At 38.1% G+C, this 15,816-nt stretch overlaps 1 long non-coding RNA gene across 2 annotated transcripts in view; it reads right to left on the reverse strand.

The window, feature by feature from the left end:
- Positions 1 to 15,816, reverse strand: part of LOC146545082 (uncharacterized) — a 51,390-nt gene that overhangs the window by 15,024 nt on the left and 20,550 nt on the right. The window contains exon 4 of one of the 2 annotated variants that reach the window (XR_014881594.1): positions 2,186 to 2,310. This is a non-coding gene — a long non-coding RNA (uncharacterized LOC146545082). Of the gene's footprint in view, positions 1 to 2,181; positions 2,311 to 15,816 lie in introns of both variants that reach the window. The other variant, XR_014881593.1, reaches the window with a different exon arrangement.

Genomic DNA, 15,816 nt, shown 5'->3' on the forward strand with positions numbered 1-15,816 from the left:
TATTTTCGCCTTTCTCTGTAAAACTGGTTAAAAATGTCAAAAATCATCTAAAGCTATAAGTAAATCCTGGAGTTAAGTTTCCGATTCTGTTTCTAAACCTTGAGTATAGTTTTGTTCTACAGTCCTTAATAACATGCATATACTAATTTTCCATAGGATATGTCGTTCAGTGCACAGAGTAGACAGACCTGTGGTGAATGAAACCATTGTCTGTACAAAGCCTGCCTTATGTCTCATAGAGTTTAGAAGTTATTACAGAAAATAAATAAAAACATAAATGGGGGTCTAAAGAGGAAGAGTGATGGTGGTCTTGTTCCTAAGTTGGTTGAGTACAGATTGAGTACATTTTTGCCTCTGACAGATGACTAGCTTCTCAAAAAACCTGATTTAGATTCTGTTTTCTGTGAAAATGAACCTTGAAGAAAGCAGAATTGGAAACAATGTACGAAGTGGCTATTGAATACATTTAATAGTTACACTTATATTTAATGGAACATTTTAATGCATTATTTTATAAAACTTTACAGATGCATTAAAACGTTTCTATGTTTTAAATACCTTTATAAATCTTAGCTTTAAATCATAATGTTCAATGAAGTGTACAGAGTTGATAATGTTAAGCAAAAATCAGAGGACAAATCCATCTATTGCAGTACCTTGTAATATGTAATAAAATTCCTTTCTGTTAAAATATTTTTTCACTTCTAATTTCAGCAATATCAGCTAGTATTGTTTTTGGCTCTCCCTGTTGAGTACATAGGGGCTCCAGAGATATTCACAGGCATGAGAATGCTTTTACATACACATTCCCCACAAGGTGGTGATATTACTATGTCTTATAGTATTCTTGTTTTGCAACAAAATGAAGCAGTTGTATTTCCAAGAACAAAAAAAACATCATGCTATTTCATGTCACTCAAGAGGTACAATTTAATCTCATGTTCATCTAACTAGAAGGTTAAAGGACACCACCTTCCTCAATATTTAGGATTAAATGTCTTTCTGTAGCTGACTTTACCAAGAATTTCCTAGACAATAATTTTCTCTTAAGGACACAGCAAAGTGGTCAGCCTTTTTGTGTGGTTAGTGTTGTAGGATCTTCTCAACTATACAGAGTACTCACACACACTTTTAAGTATTCTCAGCAACTCACACTGGGGTTCTGGGGAGCTGATAACCAGTGTGCATAGCAGCATGACAGAGAGGACCAGCTAAACTACATAGTAGAATAAAAACTCACTTTTATGTAATTGATTAAAAATCATTGTTCATCACTGAAGATTCAAAATTACTAGATATTTAGACAAAATAACATTGAAATAAAAGGTTTCGGGGTGGTGTCTTCTATTTATGTGTTCATTTTGAAAGAACACCAAATGTTGTAGTGTTCATAGAGCACAAGAAAGCAAGCCGGTAAGCTGAAAACTCTCCCAGACACAAAGAGAAACTGAGTAGAGAATTCAAATCTTATTGTAGTTATTTAGACTGTCCCATCTATTTTGGAAGGAGAGAGGAATAATTGTGAACACCGTGGCATGGCCAATATTCCTATCCATCCAAAATAATCTGTATCAAAGTAGCTGAAACACTGCTATTTGGAACCATCTGTACACGAGTAATATAAAAGGTCACCTTTGTGGTTGCTCAGTGTTTATCTGGCAATGTTGTAACGGGCTTTTTACAGGGAGGTTCAGCATTCAATTATTGTACAGTACAAATCATGAGGTTGTGTCTGAAGACACAAATCTCAAAACATTGTTACCAATACTACTGTGATATTTCTAAGGGAAAGGTGTTTTATAGATGCAAAGATTGTCAGTTTCAGGTAGCAAATTTTCTTGATATACATGTAAGAACACTAAAGCTACTAAAAAGTCATTAAAATAATTTATTGTTTATGACAATAGAACAATATTCTGCTTCTTTAATCAGGGCAATATCTATAGTGAGAGAATATATAAGAGATTAAGATTTTTGCTTCAGTGAAAATATTTGTCTGAATAGTGTTAGTCTATGTACAGTAAATTCTTTGGTATAGCTGAAAACAATCTTAATATACAGTAACTAAGTGCAACTGCATGGGAAACAAACTTTTGGAAAACAATAGTAAAACAGCTAAAATCTACCCTCAAAAATGCATACGTAATTCACACTGGGGAAATGATGTTCTTAATTAGTCACTTACAACGTGGTTCTTTGGCCACTGGCATGTATAATAGCAGAATTTAACATTCACATAAATGGAAGCAGACTTTGGCACTCAATGGTTTCTTCGGGAAGTTTGGTGGTCTTGGAATGTTACTGGTGTGTCTGCAATCATGTGAGAGAAATATATTCAAACTCAGTTCAGAAGAATTGTTTCTACTCCAAGCTATGAAATACACTGATCACATTAGTCTTTTCTAGGACAAAAATATCTAGTGTCAGAAGTGACCTGCTCTGAATACCACTGCTTCAGATAACAGCTTGCAAGTGTAGAAGAGCAACAATAAATGCAGCCAGCCAAAAATATAACTGCAGGTAACTAAAAGGAGACTCCAATCAACACTGATGGTTCTGCCTTAGTCTACAAATAGATACAGACATTCTTTGCAAACAGGATGTTTTATCACAGAATCCTTAGAAGTTGATTTTTTTTTTTTTTTTTTTGGAAGATCATGGGTTGCAATGCTGCTCTGCTTCCTTTAGAATTTGAATCTGTGAATCTTGTGAGATTTTAATAAATTATTTTTATTTTTTGATTGTCTATGAAAGCGGGTTTCTCTCACTGCCTGCTGTGTACATACATTGAGTGTTTTGCTTTTTTAGCGCTAAGATGACTGCATAGAAATCTCAGCTTCAGGGTTTCTGTAAGCTGCCTGAGGATTTCCCTGGTCCTTTTTTTGGCTAAAAGTGGTGAGAAGAGATACTCTGTTTTCTTTCTGTATTGTTCCACAACAGGAAAATATATGCAGTGTGTGCTGCTGAGAGAACCCATGCTTGATTGAGCATCTGTAATCTAAGTGATGTATAATTTCTAAAAGTTCTAAATACTGACATCCAACCATCACTAAACTGTCCTATTTCTCCTCACACTAAGGATTTTTCGCTATTATGCAGGACTATTATTATGCAGTATGGTTCCCTATTTTACTCCCTGTGTGTGAATTTGGATTTCACAGCGAAGGAATTAGAGCTCCCCTTCCACTGCAACTTCTAAGGGCTGAACTCCTGGTCCAGGCTGCCCTACTTTTGTTCACCTCTAGCATGGTTTTCTCCCTCTGGCAAACCACAAGTTTGAAGCAATGGCAATACTTCCCATGCAATTTCAGTCTCACATTTGAGCTACTCTTCAACAAGAAATTAATTTGATGTGTTTATTTCTCCTTTAACTGAAGCAGTAAGTAAACTTAAATGATCCCCTTCCCAGGTAGATAATTTAACTGCAGTATACTTATGCAGAAGATAGGCACTTTGTTCCGCCCTAACCATCCTTTTCCATAGTCATTTTTTAAAGGCATAATATGTTGATACCAATCTAGCACAAGCAAGGAATTTAAAATCCCACAAACTGAATTTGTCTGGCACAAATTTCTAAACATATTAATGCCTGGAGGTGACACAGAACCAGTTACAGTTTTTGACATCAGAGCTGGTGCACCATGGGAATCCAGTTCATAACATGAACTAGAAAGTGGACTTAATTATTCTTAGAAAATTAAAGTAACTCTAAAACATATTTTAATTAGTCAGTATGTCTGCCTGGAGGCTTGACTCTGTTCTTAATCTTGAGGGAGCCAAAAAATGTTCACCATAACTCATCTTTGGCCACTCCTGTTGCTTGGTCTTCCCCTGTCAGTGTAGAGGCATTCTGGAGTGCCATTTCATTTTTTACAACACTTCCCATGCCCTGAGGACTGTAACTCTTGATTTAAGATTGCATGCCAAGGAAAAATGCTTAAAATAGATGTGGCTGCACTGCCTAACTTCAAGATCCCTAGATCCCTTTTTCAGCTCTAACATAACTTCCCATTGGAAACATATCCGTTAATGACGAGGAAGCCTATGAAACTGAGAATTTTAGATTGTTGCTAAAAATACAGGAATAAAATTGAAAGAATACCAAAGTCTGAATATACCATGCATATTTTTATGTCTTTTCTTCTTCCAACTGGAGATTAATTAAATTAATGCAAAATTGATGCAGTAAAACCTGACACTGGGAACCACATGAAATAATTGTATGCACAGAACAGAAATCAAGCCCATTTAAAGATTCACTAAACTTCACAAGCCTTTTCATATTCACCCAGACCACTTTGAGGTTTTATGCTGAAATTATGTCTAAGTTGGGGTTTTGATTTGACACAAAGTGAAATTCTGTTTCAATTTTAAGTTTCAATCGTCTGCAAGGGGAGAAAAATAAAGGCCATATCCTTCTTTGCTGTAAACCATCATCTCTACATTACTTTCAATAAGGCTGCATAGGTTTACAGCAACTGAAGAACTAATCCTAGTGAAGTAAAGCCATGTGGTGAATTGAACCGAAGAAAATGTTCAAATGAATAAGGCCAGCTGTACAGCACAGGCAGACTCTGCAGATGGGCACGGTGCCAGGCTTCCCCATTAATTGCCTCCCTATGCTTCACTGAAGGAAGTTTGAAGCCAGTCCAAATCTGCTAAGCTCCCCAGCACCACCCCTCTGTTTCTACTCCAGCTGCGGCTTTCAGACACTGCTCTGCTGGCAACCAAAACGGGAATACACATGAGGAAGTCTTCTGAACAGTACTTTGCGTGAGCTGCAGAACCAAGGCTTAGTCATGGGTAACGCTGGTTCCTAGAGCAGCAGTGCTGCAGGGGCTCATGATCAGGAGCCAAGTGGAGGAAATGAAGGAGGAGGAGAAGCTAGTGTTGGAAAGACAAGAAAAAAGAAGCGTTTGGGACAGTCAGAAATCGTCTGAAGTGGATTCAAAGGAAGTGTAAGAAGCAGCTGAGAAAGCATGAAGACTTTGGGAAAAGACTGTCAGGGAAAATGAGACAAGAAAGGCCAAAAGAAAGCATAGGAATACAGTTTGTATGTGAGGAGATGTTTGCAAAGGAGCACTGGGCCCAGAAAGGAAATGTGGAAATGGAGAGGACCAATTTGGTGGAGGATTGGAGAACTCTTTTTGGACATGAGGGAGGGTTGACCAGGCCAAAATACTGTGAGAGGTGTTTTAAGAGAGACTGTGGCTGAGGAGACTGGATCTGAAAGCTGGAATGGGAAGAAAATACACTGGTAAAAGTCTCTGAGAAAACAGCACGGGCTGACTGAGCAAGTCTGGAAACAGGATGTGCGAGGTGAACACCAGACTGGGGAATTGGGAGAGCAGAGGGTTTTGGAACAAGCACAGTTGTAGAGAAATCAAGAGAAGCCTTACCCTAGGAAAAAGAAAGTCCCAAAGTGTCAGTCAGCGCCCAATAAAGCACAGTCTCCCAAACACGGATCCTCATTTCTGAGCATCAGTACTTCCAGTCACAGCACATAACAGTGAAAACCAGAGCTAATTTTATGCTGAAATGATCCAAAATAGAGCGTATTGGAACAGTTCTGCCCTTTGGCTATCTTTGATGCTCAGTATCAGTGTTCCGGCACTTTACTTCACTCATTTCGAAATAGTTCCAATGAAGCCTATAGGCAAGCAGCATCAACTCCTTCTCACGGCTATTGCAAAGATGATAGCAACTCATTAAGGCTATCAATTAATCGGTGAGTTCAACTATTTGAAGAGGAAATGAGAACAAGGTGAACATTGTTTTGAAGCTGATGAATGAACAATGAACACGCACAAGCCAAAAATCATTTTGTACTTCAAAATTAAAAAAAAAAAAAGTAAACAGGTTTTTTAAAAATCATAGTTTTGCTATCTGTAAGACCTCTACCTGATACCTTTCAGAATAAAGAAAATGTGCTACGCTTGAGACAAGGAGGGAAGGAAAGGAATATTCCTGGAAAAAATGCAGCTTTATGCTATGGGCCATTACAAAGTCCCTTTGTGGGCAATCAAGTCTGTCAACCAAGGTTCAAAGTTCATATTTCCTTTTCCCTGATGCCTAGTGTTTTTGGACTGAAACAAAGACTGTATGCTTACCTTTTCACGTTAGATACATTCTCTGATGAAGTGTTCAGTACTTCAGCCTGCTATCAAAATCCTCTGACTGCAAGGGCTGATGTCTATAGCTAGCACTGTCTCTGTTGCTTATTACAATGTTTCTGATGAGAATTATGCATACAAAAGACAATTTACTAAATGCCTTATTAAGCATTGCACATAATCAGCAGGTAATACAAAGTTTGTTTTTCCTTTTTATGCCTCCAGTGCAAATCTCAGCCTCCTGCCCTGGTGCTAGTCCCAGCAGCAATGCCAGCTGGGGGTTCCCTGAGCACAAACACAGCAGGCATATATTCTCTCTCTGCTCTCTTTCAAGTACAAATCCTTCTCCAAATGTGAATGTTATAACTCTCTTTGAACAGAAAAGCCCTCAGTTAGTGAGGTAGGGTCAATTTTGGTTGTCTGTGCAATACCAAAGAAGAGACTGAAACATTTAATGCAGTTCACATTTTCTCACAAATATTCATTTGCACAAAACTGACTGCAAACATTTTTTCTTTGCCATTGATTGAGCCAAACTTTGGACCAAACTTTGATGTGAGTGGGGATGGTGTAGTTCTCTCACAATTCTATTCTACTTTAAAGGTGCGAGATCATAACTACCACTGCTCTGTACCACAGAATCGCAGGGGCTGGAAGGAACCTCTAGAGATCACTCAGACCAACCCCACTGCTAAAGATGATTCCCTTCAGCAGGTCACACATGTAGGCATCCAGAGGTGTCTCAAATATTTCCAGATAAAGAGATCCCACAAGCTCTCTGGGCAGCCTCTTCCAGTGTTCCTGTACCATTCTGTGTAACTGTGCTCTGCCATGGCTCCTTTTCATTGGGCCTTTCCTTAGCTTATTGTTACATTTGACAACAACAGAATGCTTTGTGTCATCTATGGTCTCTAGCTTTCATGAGCTTTAGATTGCTTTGGTGAGCTGCACTCCCACCCCCTAATCTCCTGTTACAAAGGCAGCATGGGGGGCACAGTAGGGATTTTCCTTCTTTCAAGTAGTTGCATTTGTCAGAGTTCATGCTTTTTATCCCAGAACAAAAAAAAAAAAAAAAAAAAAAAAAAAAGAAAACCAACAGAGGTTACGTGAATAGGTTTGAAGAGCACGTGGATGGCATATACAGGATTTATTATCACTCTATAAATTCCTACTAAGGTTTGATTTCCTTTATTTTTAATCACCAGCAGTGAAACAGTTCACAGTGCACTGCAAACATAGAGCCAGCTTTTTGTTTGAGACAGTTGAATATGAAGGGGAAGAGAGGGGAAAGGCTCACGAGAAACACGAATGAGTGGGTTTTGCTGACTCAAATTACAGGGACTGACAAAGAGCCTATAAGCAAATTTTCCATGATGTTAATAGCAAAGCAGGAGCTTTATTGTAAGATATGTGGGTATTTTGAAACTTGTCAAACCTAGACAAGTGGAATGAAATAGTAATTAACTTCTCTAAAGAGCATAACATTTAAATGTTGACTTGGTTTTTTTTTTTGATAAATTTTTATATTTATCTCATCAAACAGTAACACATAAAAATGCATTTTCTTTTTTGATTATGTTTTTAAGTTACTTCTTTAATTACTACATTTTTTTCAAGTGTATCTTGGAGATGTGTGCATTGAGAGGTGCTGGCAACACTGCAGCACATATGAAATCCTATGATGATGAGGCAGTGGCTGCTGGGTCAATAGGAGAAGACAGTGGGGAAAATCAAGGGAAATACTTAAAAGAAATTAAGGAGTTATCCTTCAAGGAGGTGACAAGACCAGCTGCCCAGCTGCAGTGCCTTTACACTAATGCACACAGCTTGGGGAACAAAAAGAAGGAGCTGGAAGCTACCGTGCTGCTAGAAAACCACGATGTAGTTGCCATCATTGAAACCTGGTAGAATGAATCTCATGACTGAAGTGTGGCTATTAATGACTACAGGCTATTCAGAAGGGACAGGTGAGGAAGGAAAGGAGGTGTTGCTATCTACATCAGGAGAAGAATAGGATGTGGAGTGCTGTCCCTAAAGAATAGTTCAAAGCCAATGGGTGACAGGTAGAGACCAAAGCAGCAAAGGGAGCCTTGTGACTGGTATCTATTACAGGCCACCTGATCAAGCAGAGCCTGTTGATGAGGCCTTCCACCTCCAGCAACAGCAGGTGCAATGATCACAAGCGCTTGTCCTGCTGGAGGAATTCAACAACACAGACATCTGCTGGAAAAGTAGCATGGTGAGATGTAGGCAATCCAGAACACTTCTGGAATGTGTTGAGGATAACTTCCTGAGTCAAGCGATAGAAGGTCCTACTAGGGGGATGCAATACTGCACCAGTTGCTCACCAGTGCAAATGAACTGATTGAAAACATCAGGACTGGAGGCTGTAGTGACCATCTTATGGTTGAGTTCTTGCTCCGGAGGGATAAGAGAGGCAAAGAGTAAAATTAGGAAGCTAGGAAGCTAAATTTTAGGAAAACTAAATTCCAGCTCTTCAGAGAGTTAGTCAACAAAATGCCCTGAGAAACTGTCCACATGGGTACAGATGCAGCGCAGAGCTGGCAGTTCTTTAAGTAGGCTTTCCTTAGCATGCAAGAGCTCTTCATCCCTGGGTGCAGCAAGTCAGGAAAGAAAGGCAAGAGATAGGGGTGTCTGTACATAGAAATATTTATTTCCTGAAAAATCTTTTTTTGGTCAAAAATAGAAAATAAGTATGTTCTGGTAGTATCCCAGAAAACTTTTAGCAGACATAAATATGACTCTCTACAGAGCTGTTCCTAATAAGTCACGTGACTTGCTAATACAGTCACAGCTCCTACTTACCGAGTCATACATTTTGGGTCCAGATGACTAGATCACATTTTTCTCCCCAAATACAGCAAATACCATGCTGTTCTGTACTCACAGAGCCATTAGAAAGCGAGGTGCCCAGATCCAGGTCATTCCTGGTTGGGAACGAGCCCAAGCAACAGGGGTCCATGTCAGGGGTCTAGAAGGTTGTCACACTGACTGGGGAAGTGCCACTTCTACAACGGCTATCAGATGTGGGATTAATAGCTGGGCATGCCTGAAGCTGAGAATGGTAATCAGTCAACTTCCAGAGACTAATGGAGCTTAAAAGGGTAATCTGGCAAGTGGGAAACAAACTAAATTCCGACTAGCAAGTGAGAGTAGTAACATATATCAAGAAAAACTATCTAAAGGTTCTCCATCTTTTTCATTTTCTCACCACCTTTTTTTTTTTTTTTTTTTTTTTTTTTTTTTTTTTTTGGAGCCTCATCAAGAAGCCAGAGGGAAACTGGAGAAAACCTTTAAAAATATCATCTAACCCATATGCTAAGAAAAAATGCATTGTTTACACTAAATACATAATACAGGAAACTGCACTATCAGATAAGATGTTCCTCACCTGATTATGATTTGAAGGCAATAAATAGAAAGAACTAGTCATAAAATAAATGGGAACAGAAAACACATGCATTTAGATCTTTAGGTCGAGAATAAATCAAGTACAAATGTAGATTTTCCATACTTCTGCCAGAAGTCAAATATGTTATCTTAGCCTATTTAACAGGTTGCTTGCATGTGAACTCTTGCTTAAGCTAAAATAGTCATTGTAAAAGAGTTTCACATAGTTTGTTTCTGATACAGCTAAAATGAAAAGGTATTTTCTGCTTTTCTGTGCATATCTATGACAAATGCCAGTTAAGCTTCTACATACATGCTAGTGGCAAAATAGACCCCAAGGTCTATTACATCATTAGGTCTATTTACTTATTTAAGTTATAGAATCATAGGGGTTGGAAGCGGCCTCAAGAGATCATTGAGTCCTAGAGCAGGTACCCTACAACAGGTCACACAGGTTGGCATCCAGAAGTGTCTTGAGTATCTCCATAGACATATCCTCTCTGGGAAGTCTGTTCCAGTGCTCCATCACCCTTACCATGGTCGAGTCTTTGACTGTTAATAAAGACTGTTCTTCTCAGTACTTAATGTGATATATGTATTTATTTAATCAAATTGTTTAAAAAATCCCAAGTGTTAGAATTTAAAGTTCATGTTCAAGAATAAATAGTTGAATTCAATTCACAGGCAATGTAAAGTGACTAGCAACATTTAAACAAATATTCTTGATTCAGCCATTGGATAATTTTGATGACAGAATTGATCTCCATAAGCTAATGTTCAGATCATTCTCCTGTAATTTAATTGCCCTGAGGTGGAGTCAGATCTCTTTAAATTACATATTTTCAAACTCATTTAGACACCAAAGCCAATTAAATCAATTTCAATGAACATTAGATGCTTTCTCAGTGTAGGACTTATTCTCCTTGTTCTTCAGATTCTGATGTGTTGAATAGAAATTTCCAAACATCACCAGCTGTTCAAATGTCATTTCAAACAATAAATTTTCACATCAGAAAGGGCAAACAAAACCAGGAGAATGCAGAGCACCAGCAGATAGAAATGCTAAGTAGTTTACATTCTGCAGATTTTCCAAGTTGTCTTTTTTTTACATTATTTTTCAGAACTGTTCTATGATTACCTCAAAATCTCTATGAAGCAAAAAACACTGACATTTGAGGTCACTGGCACTTCATGGGACATGCCTCCCTTCCTCAGAGGTATCATTTCACTCCTTACAACTCCCCTTTTATTGGCTAGTTCTACCCATACTACTGAAAAACCATAAAGGAGTAAAGACTGCACAGACAAGTGATTTTAAGGCCTCATCTGGAGTATTGTGTCCAGTTCTGGGCTCCCCAGTACAAAAAAAGACAGGGATCTCTTGGAAAGAGTCCAGCGGAGGGCCACAAAGATGGTGAAGGGCCTGGAGCATCTCCACTGTGAAGAAAAGCTAAGTGAACTGGGTCTGTTTAGCCTTGAAAAAAGAAGACTGAGAGGGGACCTGATCCAGGTCTATAAATATCTGAGGTGTGGAGGGCAGAGTGGTGAGGCCAGTCTCTTTTCAGTGGTACGTGGAGACAGGACGAGGGGAAACGGACATAAGCTGCAGCACAGGAAGTTTCATACGAATGTGCGTAAGAACTTCTTCACGGTGAGGGTGACGGAGCACTGGAACAGGCTGCCCAGGGAGGTTGTGGAGTCTCCTTCTCTGGAGATATTCAAGTCTCGCCTGGACACCTACCTGTGCGACCTGGTGTAGGGAACCTGCTTTGGCAGGGGGTTGGACTCAATGATCTCTGGAGGTCCCTTCCAACCGCTATGATTCTGTGATTCTGTGATTGTAACTCTCCACCTTTTCACAGTCTTAAACAAACCTGTTATTAGGATTGAAATATTAGGATTACAGTGATATTTAGGACTCTCACTGATAATACACAAAACCTCACAGCAGTAGTCAGTCCCTGCTCTGAAAGCTTTAGGCTCTATCTTGGTTTCAGCTGGCACAGAATTGTTTTCTTCAGAGTATCTGGTATGATGCTATGTTTTGGTTCTAGGAAAAAAAAACAATGTTGATAACACACTGATAGTTATTGTTGCTGGTAAACAGTTTTATACAGAGGTCACACTCAGTGAAGGGCCCAAGGAACTGGGGGGGAACAGAATTAGAACACTTAAAATTTGCCAAAGGATCATGTGAAAGGAGTTTTGAAGGGAGAGTTCATCTCCCTTTTCTGCTCACTGGAGGGCTAGCAGGGCATTGGTTGGGGGTGGAGAGCAATTGCTTGTGCACCACTTGTTTTGTACATTCACACAGATACACACATATATACAGAGTCATAACTATTATCCTTTTCCTTTTTTTCTATATTAGTAAACAGTCTTATCTCAACCCACAAGTTCTATTTTTTTCCCCAGTTCTCTCCCCCATTGCACTGGGAAGGAGCAAACGACTGTATTGCTGAGCCACCTGCCAGATTAAATCACAACAAACTCTCAGAGACAAAAAATAAAAGCAATTTTCCTGATATTGCAGATTTTCTAACTGTAATACAGCCTTATGTTTCTGCTCTGAGCAATTATTCTGCACTAGAAAACAGAAAGTTATCTCTTTCCTGTTTAGGCAGTAAGTGGCAGCATTGCAATAATCTTGGCTTCCTTAATATCTTCGTGTCTTTCAAGACATCCTTACTTTTCTGCTCAGGCACACAAATCTCCTTCTACCATTTCTATGCCCCTAAAATCTAATTTCACACTTAAGAATGATATGAAATATTTAGAATAAATAATTTTATATGAGGTGAAATCATGATGAAAAGGAATTTGCAGATTTTGTGTCTCTTGTATTTATCTGTATACATAGTCTGTATATATCAAAACAATAAATCTGTTTCTATACATTCAGTTAGAGAGTGTTTTGGATCCGTATCAACATTTCTAAAATGTGTGTCCTGAACAAATTAAAAGAAGCATAAGGACAGATGGAGTATTTCTTTCTGCTCCTGAAGCAGAGAATGTAAATGGAGTGTCTATAATGTAGATCCTTATTCCTGAGCTTTCTATTTGATAGCCTCTAAAAAGAAAGCCTGCAAAATCATCATCAGATCATTTCAAGTTAATTGTCTTGCCAGTGATATGAGATTGGATTTACTCTGCTTTAAAAGGGCTTTTGGAACAACAGCTGTGATTTTTCCTGGCTCATAATCATCAGCAGCCGTAAGGAAACTGCAATCAGAATGGAGGAGACAGATCTGCTGATGAAGCACAAGCCTGCCTGCTATCTCATCCCTTTCACAGACCCCTTTGTTGGCTCTGTCGTGCTGAAAGGAGCAGCATACAACAAGAACTGGGTATTGTCAATTGCATAAGCATATAGATCTAAATATGAATTATACCCTATTCAGTCTGCTAAAGTCAATGGCAACTTTCCAGTTGTGGAGTAGGACTAAAGAAAGGATCTGTTCAGCGAGAAAGGGATTTCCAGGATAATCACTTTCCTGGGTAGACCTGCAGTGATTAGTTTATGTAGACTTTAGTTCTTAAGCTGTTTTCACGCTATCTGGTTGCCTGCATACCATGATGCTGAATGTCACTTGTCAAAGGTTGTTACTTCACTGCTGGGTCATTCATGCTACTGGCCCTTGCAGAGAAATGGAAAGTACATACTCTGTCTCTTGTGGAAGTGTATCTTTATAAAGATCCAGTTTCCCTGTGAGAGAATGGCAGGTTGTGTGAATTAGTTTTACATTAAGAAATACCGCTGGCTATCTGTCAAGGTTAATAGGTGAATAAAAAGACTAATTTATTCTTCAGGGAAAAGTAGAAAATTTCAAGTGGCAGAAACTCTAGAAACACAAAGAAAAAAAGAATTAAAAAAAAAAAAAGGTTACCTAATAGCTTGCACAAAACTTCTTTCAAAAAAATCACTGATTTGTGAAATTTCTGAGTCCCCACTTTAAAAAGTGTCATATTAACTTAGGTCTGATTTTATACCTGGACTCCTTTTATCATGCTTAGGAGAACCATTCAACAATATTTTTAGTATTTTTTTTATATTTAGGGAACTTAAAAAATGTTAATGATGATACATTCTGTAGTACAGCAAATGATTCAAAATCGTTTCACTTACATTTTTCTGCAACAAGCCATCCAAAGTACAAATGTTTTTATTAATCATATTTTAGTATATTTTAGAATATTGAGAAATTACTTTTAAATATAAAAAATAGCTATTAATTATTACTACAGAATTTTTCCTTCATCATCTCCCTTATCTTAAAGGAACATTAATGAGAAATTTTACTTGTGGATGTGAGCTGTTTTTAATGAATATCTCTCACTGAGGCTGTATGACTAGTAAGATGAAAACTCTCAAGTGTTAGTGTACTTGAGATTTATAATGTCTAATGTTAATGTCATAGGTCATAGGTCAGGGAAGGGAACTGGGAACGACTGCATATAATAAAACATCTGCATGTTATTTTGCAGCAACAAAACAGAGCAAAGTCCCAGAACACATCTACTGAGTTATGAAGTTATTGCAGGACTTCATCTAGCGTTAATGAGGCCTCATTTGAAAAAATGGGAAATTCTTGAAATAGGATATCACAGAACCAACTTGTAAGGGGCTCAAGGGAATGAATCTTAAAAAAAGGCTAACTGGATTTGGCCTTTCATGATGCAAAGGGAAAAAGAGTAAGGGAACTTCTCACATTTCATACTGAAGTGTTTAGCTATAAAAAACTTCCCTAGGTACCCTTGAGAAATAAAAGGATTTTTTTTGCAGGATTTTTGTTTGTTTGTTTGTTTTATTTTCCCCTCCTTTCTTCTATGTGACTGCAGAGAACAGTATTTGAGACTACATATTCACACATGAACAATGTAAACAAACCTTAGGGTGAATGTGTACATTCACAACTATTAACCAGGAAATTTTTCTAGAGTCACTGTCATCGCTGTGCTCAGAACTACATTTTGCCTGTTAGTATCCAGCTACGAATTATGGACTTCAGGCTAAGTTCCTAGCTAGCAATTCACGTGCTCTTACTTTATGAACTGGTTTCCATCCTGTTCAAGTTTATAGTGTTCTGTGAGGGGGACTAAAACTGTACACATGGTGGAACAAGTTTGAAGATATTAAATATGTCTTTTAAATTTTAGTTCTTTGAAAATGAGTTTACTTTTAAGCTGCCCTACTTGAAAGTGTCTAAGTCTGCAGATATTTTAAGCCACTAGCTTAAAGTGTTGAATTGTTTTTTATTTCTACAAATTACAGCTTCAGAATATATAATGGGAGCTGCCCTTAAAATGTTAATGTGGAGTGTACAAGGGTTATATTATCCAATTAAAAGTATGTGTATCCTGCTAGTGCTTAAGAGAACAAGCACACTACTAGACTACTAGTTCCTTAGAAGAAATGTATTTATTTCTGCCTGTGCTCTCAAGCTCACAGAAGAAAGGTTATGTCAATTTCCCACCAGGGCTTCTTACAATATTCCTGTGAGATAGGTAAATTCTTTTATTACGAAGTGACAAACCTACCCAGACCCAGAACTGTTCTTGTAACATTCCCAGGAGGCTGATGGGAGTGAATGGGGTTAGTGCCAACAGAGAGTTTGAACTGTTTGTTCTTAAGTGGGAAACTAGCATCAGTTCCCACTGTCATTGTCTTCTGCAAGCTTTAAAAGAAACTAGAAATATGTAAATAAGGTACAGGAAATAATTTCCCTTTCCAGGGAATTCTGCTGCCTGATTACAGAATGCCTTGGTTATTTAGTAACATCTGGAGAGGCAATTTCAGCTGCCTTCAAGATAAAAATTAGATAAAAATCTTGGAACATATCATTCAAGCGCTAGGAAGACGTGGAAACATTACTGTATATGAAGCACGGCAGTAAATAACAACCCATATATTCATGGAACATGGCAGTGCATAATCATTTTTCTAGAACTTTTTTTTAACTTACATCAGTCATTCCTGACAAGTAATTTCTTTAGAACACATTGCTCCTTTCTACAGAAGATATCAGTAAGGTATTTTTCGCAACCATCAAATTCTACCATCAAGTAATAGAAATAATAAATTTAAAAAATTCAAGTTTCAGTAAGCTGTCTGAGCTTTCTACTGGGCATATGGGAGCCTTGTGCAGACATTCTTCACATTGATTCTGTTTGGGGAAGATAAGAAGTCTATGAGAAGGAAACATCTTCATTCTTTAAATATAGACCAATACCCCCCAGTCTTTCCCTCAAGGATGAACAGATTATCCATGGAAAGAAAGAAGCATACAAAGAC

The sequence above is a fragment of the Meleagris gallopavo genome, chromosome 2, assembly GCF_905368555.1.
Source record: "Meleagris gallopavo chromosome 2, MGAL_WU_HG_1.1, whole genome shotgun sequence".
Taxonomy (NCBI): Eukaryota; Metazoa; Chordata; class Aves; order Galliformes; family Phasianidae; genus Meleagris; species Meleagris gallopavo.